Genomic DNA, 13155 nt, shown 5'->3' with positions numbered 1-13155 from the left:
TCCGAGAAAGGGAGGAAAGTGTGAATTATGGATTAGTCTAAGTAATGGGAGAATTTTTTTTAGAAAGCTAGGCTTTAATCCATAATATCACATGGGGACATTTGCAAGGGCAAGACAAGCTTTTAAGTAAAGTTTTAATTGGTATCTGTCAATTAGTATCATATAGCCTTGCCCTTTGCATTGCATCCTAGCAAGTAGGTAGTTTTTAATCTCCAAATTCTTATCATTTGCTTGCTTTGGTCGTGTTGTCATCAATCACCAAAAAGGGGGAGATTGTAAAGAAAATGGACCCTTGGCCCATTTACTTTGGATTTTGGTGTTTGATGACCAACACAACCAAATTGGACTAATGAATTTGCAAGTGTTTATTTTGTAGTTCAATAGGGTGCAAGACGTGACTTGGACGAAGGCGACGTGGTGATCCAGTGATCAACACCTTAAGAAAGACCCTACAAGCACAAGAGAAGACCCAAGATATTAAGCAAAGTCTAAGCACGAAGATTGGAACCAAGCCGTACGCAAGATCACGAAGAAATGAGCTCACTGAGGTGACCGGACGCTGGACAAGCGACCGGACGCTGGGTAGAGGACTCGGCAGACAGGCGACTGGACACTGGACCGGACGCTGGCGGCAACCGACCGGACGTAGGATAACAGCGTCCGATCGAGTACAGTAAGGTTCAAGAGCGGCAAATCTGCGACCGGACGCGTCCGGTGGCAGGCAACCGGACGCTGGCCAGCGTCCGATCAGTATATTGCTGGCTCAATGGTCGGGACGACCGGACGCGTCCGGTCAGGACGATTCAGGGTCCGGTCAGTAGCAGTTTCGCGGGAATTCGACCCCAACGGCTACTCTCTCAGTGGGGCTTATAAATACAACCCCCAACCGGCCATTTGAGTGGTGTGGAGCTGAGGGAACATATCAAGGGTGTTGATACACCATTTTAGTGATCTCCACTTGCATAGAGCTTAGTGATTCATTGGGTGATTAGCGTAGGTGCTTTGCGAAGTGCTTAGGTTGATTAGACCACCGCTCATGCGCTTGCTCTAGGTTTAGGCCTAGTGTTTAGTGAGGTTTGCATACCTCTTACCACTCGGTGCTTGCGCGCACCATTGTTGTACATCGGAGGGGCTTGAAGTCTTGCGAGATCACACCAACCGCGTTTGTGGTGTGGCCGCCACCGTGTACTGGAGGGAACAAGGCCCGTGGCGTTTCAGCCGGAAGCTTGATAGTGAATACGGCGGGGAGCATCCGGGAGAGGCTTGCTGGAAGGCACGTCGGAGACCCACTTGCGCGTGGGGAAGGCCTGAGGCTATCCACGGAGTTACCCGACCGGGAGCTTGGCCCTTGCGAGGGATTCCTTGCGAGGGGCTCCAACGAGGACTAGGGGGAAGCTTGCGCGCTTCTCGATACCTCGGTAAAAATACCGGAGTCATCGACGGGAGTTTGCATATCTCTACCTTGCTCTTTAGCTTTCACATTTACATTGATTACATTACTTCTTTTGCGGTAGAGATAGCAACACATTAGCAAAACCGTAGTTGCACGTTTAGATAGTTTATCTTTTGCATAGGTTTTGCTAAGGGTAGAAAAAGAGGCCATAGTTTAGAGAAAGAATTTTAAGTTGCCTAATTCACCCCCCCTCTTAGGCATCACGGTCCCCTTCAAGAACTTATATACAATCAACTATCATCATATTGCATCCCTCTTAAATGTACGACTTACATATTAACTCAAGTTTAAATGAAAAACTATACTCAAACCTCTTGAGTTAGATTCCATCGATCAATGCCATATCTGCCAATCTTCATCAATAAAGGATGCCAACATGTTCATCTTGATTTTAGCTTGAGCATATCCATCTTGAGCATGTGATTTGGTCCAATTTAATTCATATGAATTAATACAATGGCATCAAGTCACTTTCTTTAAATGATCCAACAATGATTTGATCCTTCTCACAACATAACTTCTTCTAGCTTGATTAGTGACAAGACTAAATTCAAGTACTCTCTTCTTCACCACATTCATGGTTCTTGGTGCCCAAGCCATCGCTTGTCCTTCACCTTCACTTGGTCCTTTGAAGCCCTTTCCTTGCCATATTCACCCTCTCAAGCCATTCCCAGTCACATCGTGATTTGTATCAACATTAAGCATACATTGAAATCCATATAGTGAAAAACCATCTTCATCAATATTGATTTCTCTGAGCAAGCTCTCTAAATGAGACCACTCTAGATGCAAGACCTCATGTCTCATATAACCTTCTCAAATATGCTTGTTTTCATATGACACATAGATATCCCATAATATATAAGCCATTTCATCAATTCCATTCGCATTATTGTCTTCTGCTTGAACTATATTATTTTCACAACAATACATCATTTTGTATTTTTATTTCAATACAATATGGAACATCATCAAGTTTGCCTTTATCATTTAATCTTTGATACACTTCAAATGTATAAAATTTCATATCCCAAGTCTATGTAATTGACGGACCAGTATCCTAAGGGTCCCCCATAGGGCCGACTTCCCGACAAGGAGATGGGCTAGCCCAAAGTTTGCCTAGGGAGCGTGGAACAAGGTGCTGTGTTCTCGAAAGCTACAAGGACCGACCTAGTTAGATTCTAGGAAAGTTAGTTTATGTAATAGAACTAGAACTCCTCTGTTGTATCCGACTAGGATTTAGCATATGCATCTGCCCTCTGGACTATATAAAGAGAGGCAGGAGCACCACCTTGTACAACATCTCATACACAATAATCCAACGCAAGGCATCGCGCCTAACTGGATGTAGGGTATTACATTATTTTAGCGGCCTGAACCAATATAAGTCGCTCTTTGCGTTCACCATCGAGTTCAGCCTTCGTCGAAGCCCACCAAACATCGCCTTGGGTAGCCCATGACATGTTGTTAGTCATCAGACACCGACAATAATATAATCAATTACCTATTCAACACTTAGCAAACTTATTAGTCCTTTAATCATGTTATCATTCAATCAACCAAAAACCCACAAAAGGGCTAGATGCACCTACAAATAGTAGAGGTGGTGGTTAGGGTTTTTGGGTGGTCGAATCAAGTCTGTTCCATAGTCCACCTTGTAGGGTCAAGATGGCAGACTAGAGGGGGTGAATAGTCCATTCTAAAACTTAATCACGCCGGCTAACCGAAACAAATGTGAAATTAAAACTATCGGTTTAGCCAAGACTACACCCCTCTATCTAAGTTCACAACACCTTATAAAGATCCTAAAGAGGCAACAAAAGGTGCTGGGCAAGCTAGTGCTCACCTATCCAATTCTAGCTTGCAAGGTCACACAAGCCTATGCAACTAGTACTTCAAGCAAACCGGGGAGCACCTACACAATCTAGTAAGCAAAAGCACAAAGCCTACACAAAGCCAAATTAGAGAGCGCAAATTACTTAGCTACAGAAACTAAGCAATGTGACTACTAAGGTTACTAAAACCAAATTAGCCACGCAAGGGAGCTACTTCTATGCTACACAAGCAAGAAGGTAATTAGCAAGCTACACAAGCTAACTAATTACAAGAGCAACTACACAAGCGCAATGTATGAAATGTAAAGACAAGTTTGTGTTGCGCGGAATGCAAACCACCAAGAAGATGAAGACAATGTTGACATGGTGATTTTTATTTCTAAGGTTCACTTGGTTGCCACCAAGCTACATCCCCGTTGTGTCAACCGCTCACTTGGTGGTTCGGCGGCTATTTGGCATCACCCACCAAGCCTGCACGTTGGCCACCACAAGAACCTATGCCAAAAGTGAGGGTAGCTCAATGACACGCTCTACTAGAGTTGCTCTTCGCGATCCCTGTGGGGTGAGCACAATCCCCCTCACAAATCCTCCTCTGGAGCAATGCACAATCTTCTCACGTGCTTCAACAGAGTCGCAAGCCACCAAGCCATCTAGGAGGTGGCAACCTCCAAGAGTAACAAGCACCACCGGCTTGCAACACGATCACCTAGTGCCGCTCGATGCAACCTCATGATGCTATCTCATTAGAATCGCTCACACACTCGATCGGATGATCACTATCAAGTGTATGTGAGTTAGAGGGCTCCCAAGCACACCTGCACAAGCCACCAATGCTTAAGGGTGCTCAGCTGCTGGCTCAAGGTCGGCCACCACTTCTATTTATAGCCCCATAGGCTAAACTAGTCGTTACCCCTTCACTGGGCGTTTTTCGGGCTGACCAGACGTGCCGGTCGTGATGACCAGATGTGCCGGCCCAGCGTCTGGTCGTGCTACGCCATACACATGTCATCCATCATTCAACCTTGGCCGCACGATCCCAATGGCTCTCTGCCACCCGCGCGCGCCAACGATCAAATGTATGACCGAACGCACCTCCACGCGAGCACCTGAGGCGCCACGCCAGAATCCGATCGCCGTTGCGCCGAGCCACGAAGCCAATGACCTGACGCGCCACTGCTAGACCTGACGCTACCCCAAGCTGTATCTGATCGCTTCCAGTAATGGCCCAGAGAAACTTTTACATGACCGGACGCATCCGCTCCTACATGACTGGACGCATGCCAGAGTCCGATCAACTCTGCGCCCATGCACCAACTCTAGCACCGCTTACGTCAGCTTACGTCAGCAACGACCGGACTCACCGCCTGCGTGTCCGGTCATGGTGCCACTCCTGTGTCCGTTCTCTAGAAAATCTGACCGGACGCAAAGGTCCTACCGAGGCCTGCATCCGGTCACCTCCAGTGACACCTCCTTGCCTTTGTTTTTTCACCAAGTTGATCCACATCAACTCCAACTTTTTCTCCTCTGCAAATGCGCCAACACGACCAAGTGTACACCACTATGTGTATGCGTGTTAGCTTTTCACAAACATTTTTCAAGGAGTTAGCCACTCAACTTGCCACGCCACTCGATCCTAGCAACGATGCAATGTTAGATCACTCGAGTGACACTAGATGACCGATATGCAAACAAGTTTGCCCCTCTTGATAGTATGGCCATCTATCCTAAACCCAGTCATAAACTTCTCTACACACCTATGACTGGTGAAATGAAATGCCCTAGGTTATACCTTTGCCTTGCGCATTCCATTCCATCTCATTCAATGTCGATGCAACACATGCACCAACATGATCAACAATGATATGATCCACTCCATATCATCACATAACCATATTGGTTCATCGATCTTGACTTCACTTGTTCTTCACTGTTGCTTCGGTCCATCGGCGCCAAGTCATCACTCAACTTGCCCTTCACACTTGCAACCAGTCCATCGAGCCAAGTCATGTCTTGGTCTTCTCCACCTTGATCACATGACTCAATGTCATGTCTCATGTGCAATGAGCTCCTTCATCACATGTGTGAGCCTTGCAACAAATCCAATCTATTTTCACCCCTATGGCATATGTTGCTCACACATGATGTGCTTGTGGACTAATCACCTGTGTATCTCACTCAAACACATATTAGTCCACCTAAGGTTGTCACTCAATTACCAAAATCAAACAAGGACCTTTCAATCTCCCCCATTTTGGTAATTGATGGCAACTCTATAAAGATATGGAAATTAAGCTCATTTGGATTCATGTTGCTTGCCCAAGCTATTTTACCATGTGTAAATGATTTTGGACAAGTACCACAAACCTGAATTGGTAGTATTAGCTCCCCCTACATATGTGCTATAGTGTTTGGTTTGAAGCTCGCACATATGCATAGATTGGAATTGTGGGAGAGTAATTACTACCAATGATGCTAAGGTGTAAAGGATTAACCTTTGAAGCATGATACCAATCGGAGTTATACTTTTAACACCATCCTTAGCACCATGAGTAGCTAGACAACAAAAATACTAGAAACCCCATGAGATCAACATTATAAGCAAGGTTCTAGTACCACATGTAGAAATTCAAGTCTAGCTACCATCCTATGTATGCTAGTTATCAAGTCATCATTCAAGTTCTACAACTAGCATACACCACACAAGCATTCATATCAAATTTTAAAACATATGCAATGCAAGCAAGCACATGACTATGCACAAACCAAATGCAATCAATCAAAAGTTCATGAGCTTGCTCCCCTACTTGTGTGCTTCTCTTATCCAAGAATTTTGATCCTTCTCAATTCCTCAATGTTGCTCCCTCTTTGTCAATTGTCAATGTCCAAATCCAACTTCCCATGATATCTTTGTGCTAATCTCTCCCCCTTTGTCATCAATTTTCATAAAAGGTGTGCATCTCTTGATACAAATGGTTGCTCTAGGGATAGATGGTTTACACTTGAATCTTGCATTTCTTATGGACACCACTTGTATAGCTCTTTAGACACCATGTGTAGGATCTTGTGACCTTGATACCAATTGGTGGGACACCTCCCCGTATGTCCAAACATGGGTCATAGCACTTGATAATCTTGAGTTTCTGTACCACTTGTTGATGAGGGATGGATTCTTTACTTGATGATCATTTAAGGTTGAGGATCACTTGTGGAACCACCTTCTTGTATGGTTGATACCATGTGTAGAGATGTGATATCATGTGTATGATTGATTTGTCAATAAAACCATTTCTTGAACATTTGCTATCTTCATGAGTACCACTTGTAGGACATCACTTGTAGGTTGATCTAGACACCACTTGTGAATTCTTCTTGAAAAATAATTTGAGTCTAGATACCATTTGAAACAAATAAACTAGATATCCATTTGCATTGTTGTCTTGTTCTTCTACTCTTGTCACTATCATGAGCTTCTAATATTGACTTGAACCAAATTGATTTGCCTAAGCTTCCAAGTTCGGTTTGAACCAATGACAAGCTTCTTCACACCTCTTACAAGGGTTATCTTGCCAATGTTGTACTTGTCACTTGTTAGCAATCCAAATTAAGTCAAGTACTTGGGTTCACTAGCTTATAAACAAACTCATACACTACCACTAGATTCAACTAATCATTCAAGCAATAGTGGTAGGTTATGAATTTAAAATTTTATTTGATATGCATGATCCTATGAAGCATGTACTATATGCACTAACTGCATACTAGTAAGGGATGAAATGATCATGCACATTACAATGATACCTTTGCTATCTTGGAGTAGAGGATAGTCACATAGATTCCAATTCATTACTCCAATAGCAATGTGAAGTCCAATTTATAGCTTGGTAAAGACCAATCATCAATATTAAAATCCATTCTTTACCCATATGACATGTGAACCAATAATATGATCAAGTGCACTATCATGATGTGGTTGACTTGCTTCGTTCTTTGATCAATGCTTGCAAGAGAATACCACTTGAATATTCATGAATTGCTTCTTCTTTTGGGTGTTGCTTGCTTTTCTTGATCAACCCTTTTGATTGCTTCAACTAAGCATCTTAAATGTTCCTCGGATCACCACTTCCATATTAGCCTTCCAAGTACCACACTTGGTTTATCTACATATAGGCGGCAAGCCCCTATACTAGGGAGAAGTGATCTCTCTCTAAGAACCATTCTTGACACTCACTTGAAATGACTTTGTTTGATTGATCTATATGATGGACTTAACTTGATGAATAAACTTGAATCCTTTTTAAGTCATTTTCTTTCTACTTATTTAAGTTCTTTTCTTTCTACCAAATGATTTTCAATTGTCACTATAACTTAAACCTCATCTTCATCTTGAGCTTGGTCTTGATCTTCAATTTGAGTACTAAATATGTGCCAGATACACTCCACAATCAAATGGTCTTGTACTCATTGCTTGTAATGCTTCTAAATCATCTCAAAACCAAACTTAGGTGCCTCAATCATTTATAAAAATGTTTCTAACTTGAGGACCTTTCAATCAAAATGACTCTTGATCAATCCAACAATTATCACTTTTCTGGCAGATTCTGTACTCTTCAAAGAAAAATCTATATCTCCCAATGTACTGATACAAATACCACAAAATTTGGTGGAGATGTGGTTTACTAAGTCATATAGTATCTGTAAAAATTTGAGTTTCATTTGAATTCTAGATTGCTACCATATTTCAATTCTTCCACCACTGCTACATGCTGAAAACTGCTGCACTATAGCTGACAAGATCCACTCCAAAACCAAAGCATATCTTATCCAATTCTTATGAAATTGTCACAGCATCTTATCCCATAAGTCTAGAGCATTCATACCAAATTTCAAGCCAATATAAATAGATTTGATCACTCAAACTCAGACTTGATCACAGCTAGCTCAGTTTTTTAATTATAGGACAGATTTCAATCAATTGAGCTATACTTCTTCAAATTGAACCAAATTTGAAATCAACTTGTTTGAACACTCTTACAAGACATATATTCATTCAATCCACTTACTAAAAGTCATCTCATGAACTTATCCAACACAAATCAATCCAAACTTGATTACTAAGCATTTAATCCATTCAATCATCTCATAGCAAGCAACTTATGACGGAAGATCGGGATCCCCGTTCACATTAAGTGGTAATCAGAGCTTCAGGTATTACCGTCAGGTTTATCATTACCCTAGTTTTGTTTTGTCTTTGTCCTATAAATCCAGAAAATTGCCCCACAAAAATATTTGTGTTAATCTTTGTTTTCTCCCTATCCTATCACCCGTTGTGCTGTTGCAATATTTTTAATTTTAGTTTGCTTTATTGAATGGTCGTCCCTTGTTATGTCGTTGTGTTCGTCATTTTAGGTTTTGTTCTAGATCTTTAGTTCTTTACTACTCAGTCTTGTTTTTTGTGTTGAAGAAAAAGAAAACGTGTTGCTGTTGTTTTCGGTGAGAAAAAAAGAGGTTGTTAGGTTTACCATCCATATATGTGAGAACGTGTGATCATTAGAAGGAAAAGAAATAGGAAATAGGCAGTAGCACGTGAAGGAGAAGAGAAAGAATAGGAAGGTTGCATTCAATTTGGATTCTTCCTTAGCATACACGTTTGGGTTTTGGATAGCTACTTTTGGAAGCTTGGACATCGTGCTACCTTTGATCCTTAGGATTTGAGTCTTGCATCTCATTAGTTTGCATACTGCAAGATATATTTGAAGCTTGTACCTTGCGGCACTCCTGGTAAAAGAGAATAAAGAAAGAAATAAAAAAGAAAAAGGCAATATGTGCAAGAAAAAAAAAGCCGCACAAAAAAAGGCAAAGAGGTGAAAAAAGAGTCGCACCTAATAAAAAAAGAGGAAAAGGAAGGTGAAAAAAAATTCAGAAGTGCTTGCATCCTGTTTAGTCCTTGTGCTGAGATATTGTTGCTTGTTGAACTAGGTCCAGGACGAGTCTAGGCTGGCGACATAGACTAGCTTGGGACTACTTTTCAATCTTGCAATTTCTGAATTAAATTATTGCTATTCCTTGCTACCATATTTTAAGCCTCCCAAGCTCCACATATATACTTTAGATCAGTACAGATAAAGGCCCTTGCAATCTCAGTACCACTGCCTCACAGGTATCACAAACCAGCCGCCGGTTGTACCATCCACTGCTTGCGTTGGTAAGAACTTTGTAAGAGCTTGGTAAGACGCTTCCACTTGCTGTGAAAAGCGACACCGCTGCAACCACGTAGTCATTTGATAGGGATAATACTTTTGTGTTGTCTGTTGCTGTCTTCTAACAATGACAGGTTGTTCGTATCCACCGACTTATGATGGTATAGGTGCTGATGAGTACATGGAGTGGGAAATTGCCATAGATAACATATTTGCTACTCGCTTTATGTGTCCAAGGAGGAAGGTAAAAAATGCAGCTAGTGTTTTGCGACATTCTGCTTTATCTTGGTGGGAGTCTTTAGATCCTTCTAATAAACCTCAAACTTGGAATGATATGAAACTCCTTATGCGAGAAACCTTTGTTAATCCACCTCCTATTTTGACTTCATATGATGAGGTGCACCATTTAGTGGAAGAGTCTATTGTTATTCCTCTTGCTATGACTAACCTTCTGTAGGATAATGTACATAAGCGAGAGGATGACATGGAAGAAAATGAGGAGCTCACAACCTCATATGCAAATTCAGAACCATCACTTCACAATACACCTATTACTCCTACTGAGAACATAGGTAATGCCCATGGTGCTACACTCACGGAAGGTGAGAATTATTTTCATGTACTAAATTTTTCCACAAACCATGCTATCATAAAGCAATTGTTAGTGGAACCCTATCTTGATTTGTCTCTATCCCATGATAATTTGCTTGAAGTTCCTTGTGATAAAGATGAATTGGTTGATGATGCTTCAATTTTATATGTTTTGGAACCAGTCACTTGTGCTAAAAATAAACATGTTATTCATATTGCTACTAAAACTGATGAGCTCAAACTATTGTCTTCTTTATATACTTTGGGTTATATTGAATTTGATGTTTTGTGTAACCTAGATTGTTTGGAGGAGAGCCTTTTAAAATATGCTGATTTGCCTTGGGTTTCTAAACACACATATCATGTTATTGGCAAATATAACAACAAGGGACAATATTTGATACATCGAGTATACATTCGTAGTAATATGAACTTTCCTTTTGTTGTACAAGATTATGAACGTTTAGAGGGCAGCCATAATAATACAAACATTTTCTCATGTTCCTCAAAGAAGCAAGTTCACTTCCAAGAAGGGGAGCATTGTTGGTTGCTACCTATGTCTGCTAGACCATCTATTCCTGTATTGTCTTTGGTTAGTTCTAATCTTTTGCAGGATAGTGTTGACATACATCGTGTGCATTCGGATCATGGAGTCTACATGCTTGCTAAAATTTTTATGCGAGATGACATGCTAGAAACTTGGAAACATGGCCACGTTCCTTCTCACAATTATTTCAGTTCCCTTTGTCTTCGCAACCCCGTTCTCTTTTATGTTGTGCAGGATCAGTTTCACGCACAATCGACGCCGAGGACGGCTTTTCGTCAAGAAGGGGAGGATGATGAGGACATGACACCCATACATATGACCATGTTTGGCACATGGTATGGAGGGTTAGGAGGCCAGCAAGGGTGTCCAAGTCAAGAAGGAGGCCTGAGGCTAATTCGGTTCGAGTCTCCGAGGTGGAGGCCCAAAGCAACTAAAGTTCGAACCCGTCTCAGAGTCCAGGAGCAGCAAGTACTAAAAACAATGCCCAGGTCGCATACAGTATCCGTTTTGGGGGTTCTTTATATGGATGGAAAGATAATTTCACGGAGCTTCCAATGGCACTAGTCCCACCTTAAAATTCGATCAGAGTCAACAGGAATCATAGAAACAAGTGGACGTCCAGAATCTATCAGGGTGCTGTTCCACCGTCGGCGACAACTTAATTTAGAGGTGAGCTCGTTCTTAAGTGAACCTTTTCATACTTTTGAGAATAGATTGCTACCTAATGATGTTATATTAATTAGAAATATTGGAGAGTGTCATGAGGGACTTAGAGGAAGAGGTGGAGGTGATGATGACCAGCAAGGACGTCCAATAGAAACCGGAGGCCCGGTCCAACATGATTTCGAGTCTGCCTCGGCCTCTAGGACCAGTCTGCCTTAAACTGGTCACCCAGGACGCATTCGGACTCCATTTTTGATGATCCACATATGGATGGAAAGCTAATTTGATAAGGAAGCCAATCCAAGTGGTCTCACATCAATAGCTCTTTTGGTCCATTGGACCGTGTATCGTGTTTGGGCCCATTAGGGGGCACGTCCAGGGTAGGCGATGACCCTAAGACCTTTATAATCATACGCCGCCGCCATCATTAGGTTTTGGGTTTTGCTTAGATTATTCTATCAAGAATAGTTTCGCCGTTCATCGGTTTGTGAGACCCCAACTTTGAGAGATTAATCATTCATCTGCAATTTGGTTGTGTTCGTTCTTGTTCTTGCTTGTGTTCTTCATTGTGTAGGCAGGGATTAGCCTTCTTGGTGAGGTCAACCTGGTCCGAGACTCGGTTGATAACCAGAGGAGCTATGGTGCTAAGATTGCAGGGTTCGATCTTTCGATCTGAAGCCAGATCGGTGTGTCATTCTCCGTCACAACGATAGTTACCATCACCTGACGGAAGATCAAGATCCCTGTTCACATTACATGAGACATGACATTGAGTCATGTGATCAAGGTGCAGAAGATCAAGACATGTTTTGGCTCGACGGACCAGTTGCAAGTGTGAAGGGCAAGTTGAGTGATGACTCGACGCTGATGGACCAAAGCAATGGTGAAGAGCAAGTGAAGTCAAGATCGATGAACCAATATGGTCACATGATGATATGGAGTAGATCATATCATTGTTGATCATGTTGGTGCATGTGTTGCATCGACATTGAAGGAGATGGAATGGAAAGCGCAAGGCAAAGGTATAACCTAGGGCATTTCATTTCACCGGTTATAGGTGTGTAGAGAAGTTTATTACCAGGTTTATGATAGATGGTCGTACCATTAAGAGGGGCAAACTTGTTTGCATATCGGTCATCTAGTGCCACTCGAGTGATCTAACGTTGCATCGTTGCTAGGATCGAGTGGCGTGGCAAGTTGAGTGGCTAACTCCTTGAAAAAATGTTTGTGAAAAGCTAACACACATACACATAGTGGTGTACACATGGTTGTGTTGGCACATTTACAGAGGAGAAGAAGTTGGAGTTGATGTGGATCAACTTGGTGAAAAAACAGAGGCAAGAAGGTGTCACTGGAGGTGATCGGATGCAGACCTCGACAGGACCTGTGCGTCTGGTCATATTTTCTAGAGAATGGACGAAAGAGTGACACCGCGACCGGATGTGTAGGCAGTGAGTCTGGTTGTTGTTGACATAAGCTGACATAAGCAGTGCTGGAGTTGGTGCACGGGCACAAAGTTGATCGGACACTAGCCTACGTCTGGTCATGCAGGAGCGAATGCATCCGGTCGTGTAAAAGCTTCTCCGGACCATTACTAGAAGCGATAAGAAGTGGCTAGGGGTAAGGTTAGGTCTAGCGGTGGCACGTCAGGTCTTTGGCTTCGTGGCTCGGCGCAACCGCGATCGGATTCTGGCGTGGCGCCTCAGGTGCTCGTGTGGAGGTGCGTCCGATCATACATTTAACCGTTGGCGCGCGCGGGCGGCAGAGAGCCATTGGGATTGTGCAGCCAGGGTTCAACGATGGATGACACGTGGATGGCATAGCGTGACCGGATGCTGGGTCGTCGCTTCCGGTCATCAAGACCGGCAC

This window comes from Miscanthus floridulus, chromosome 8, assembly GCF_019320115.1.
Source record: "Miscanthus floridulus cultivar M001 chromosome 8, ASM1932011v1, whole genome shotgun sequence".
Lineage (NCBI taxonomy): Eukaryota > Viridiplantae > Streptophyta > Magnoliopsida > Poales > Poaceae > Miscanthus > Miscanthus floridulus.
Note: the sequence above shows the minus strand (reverse complement) of the source record.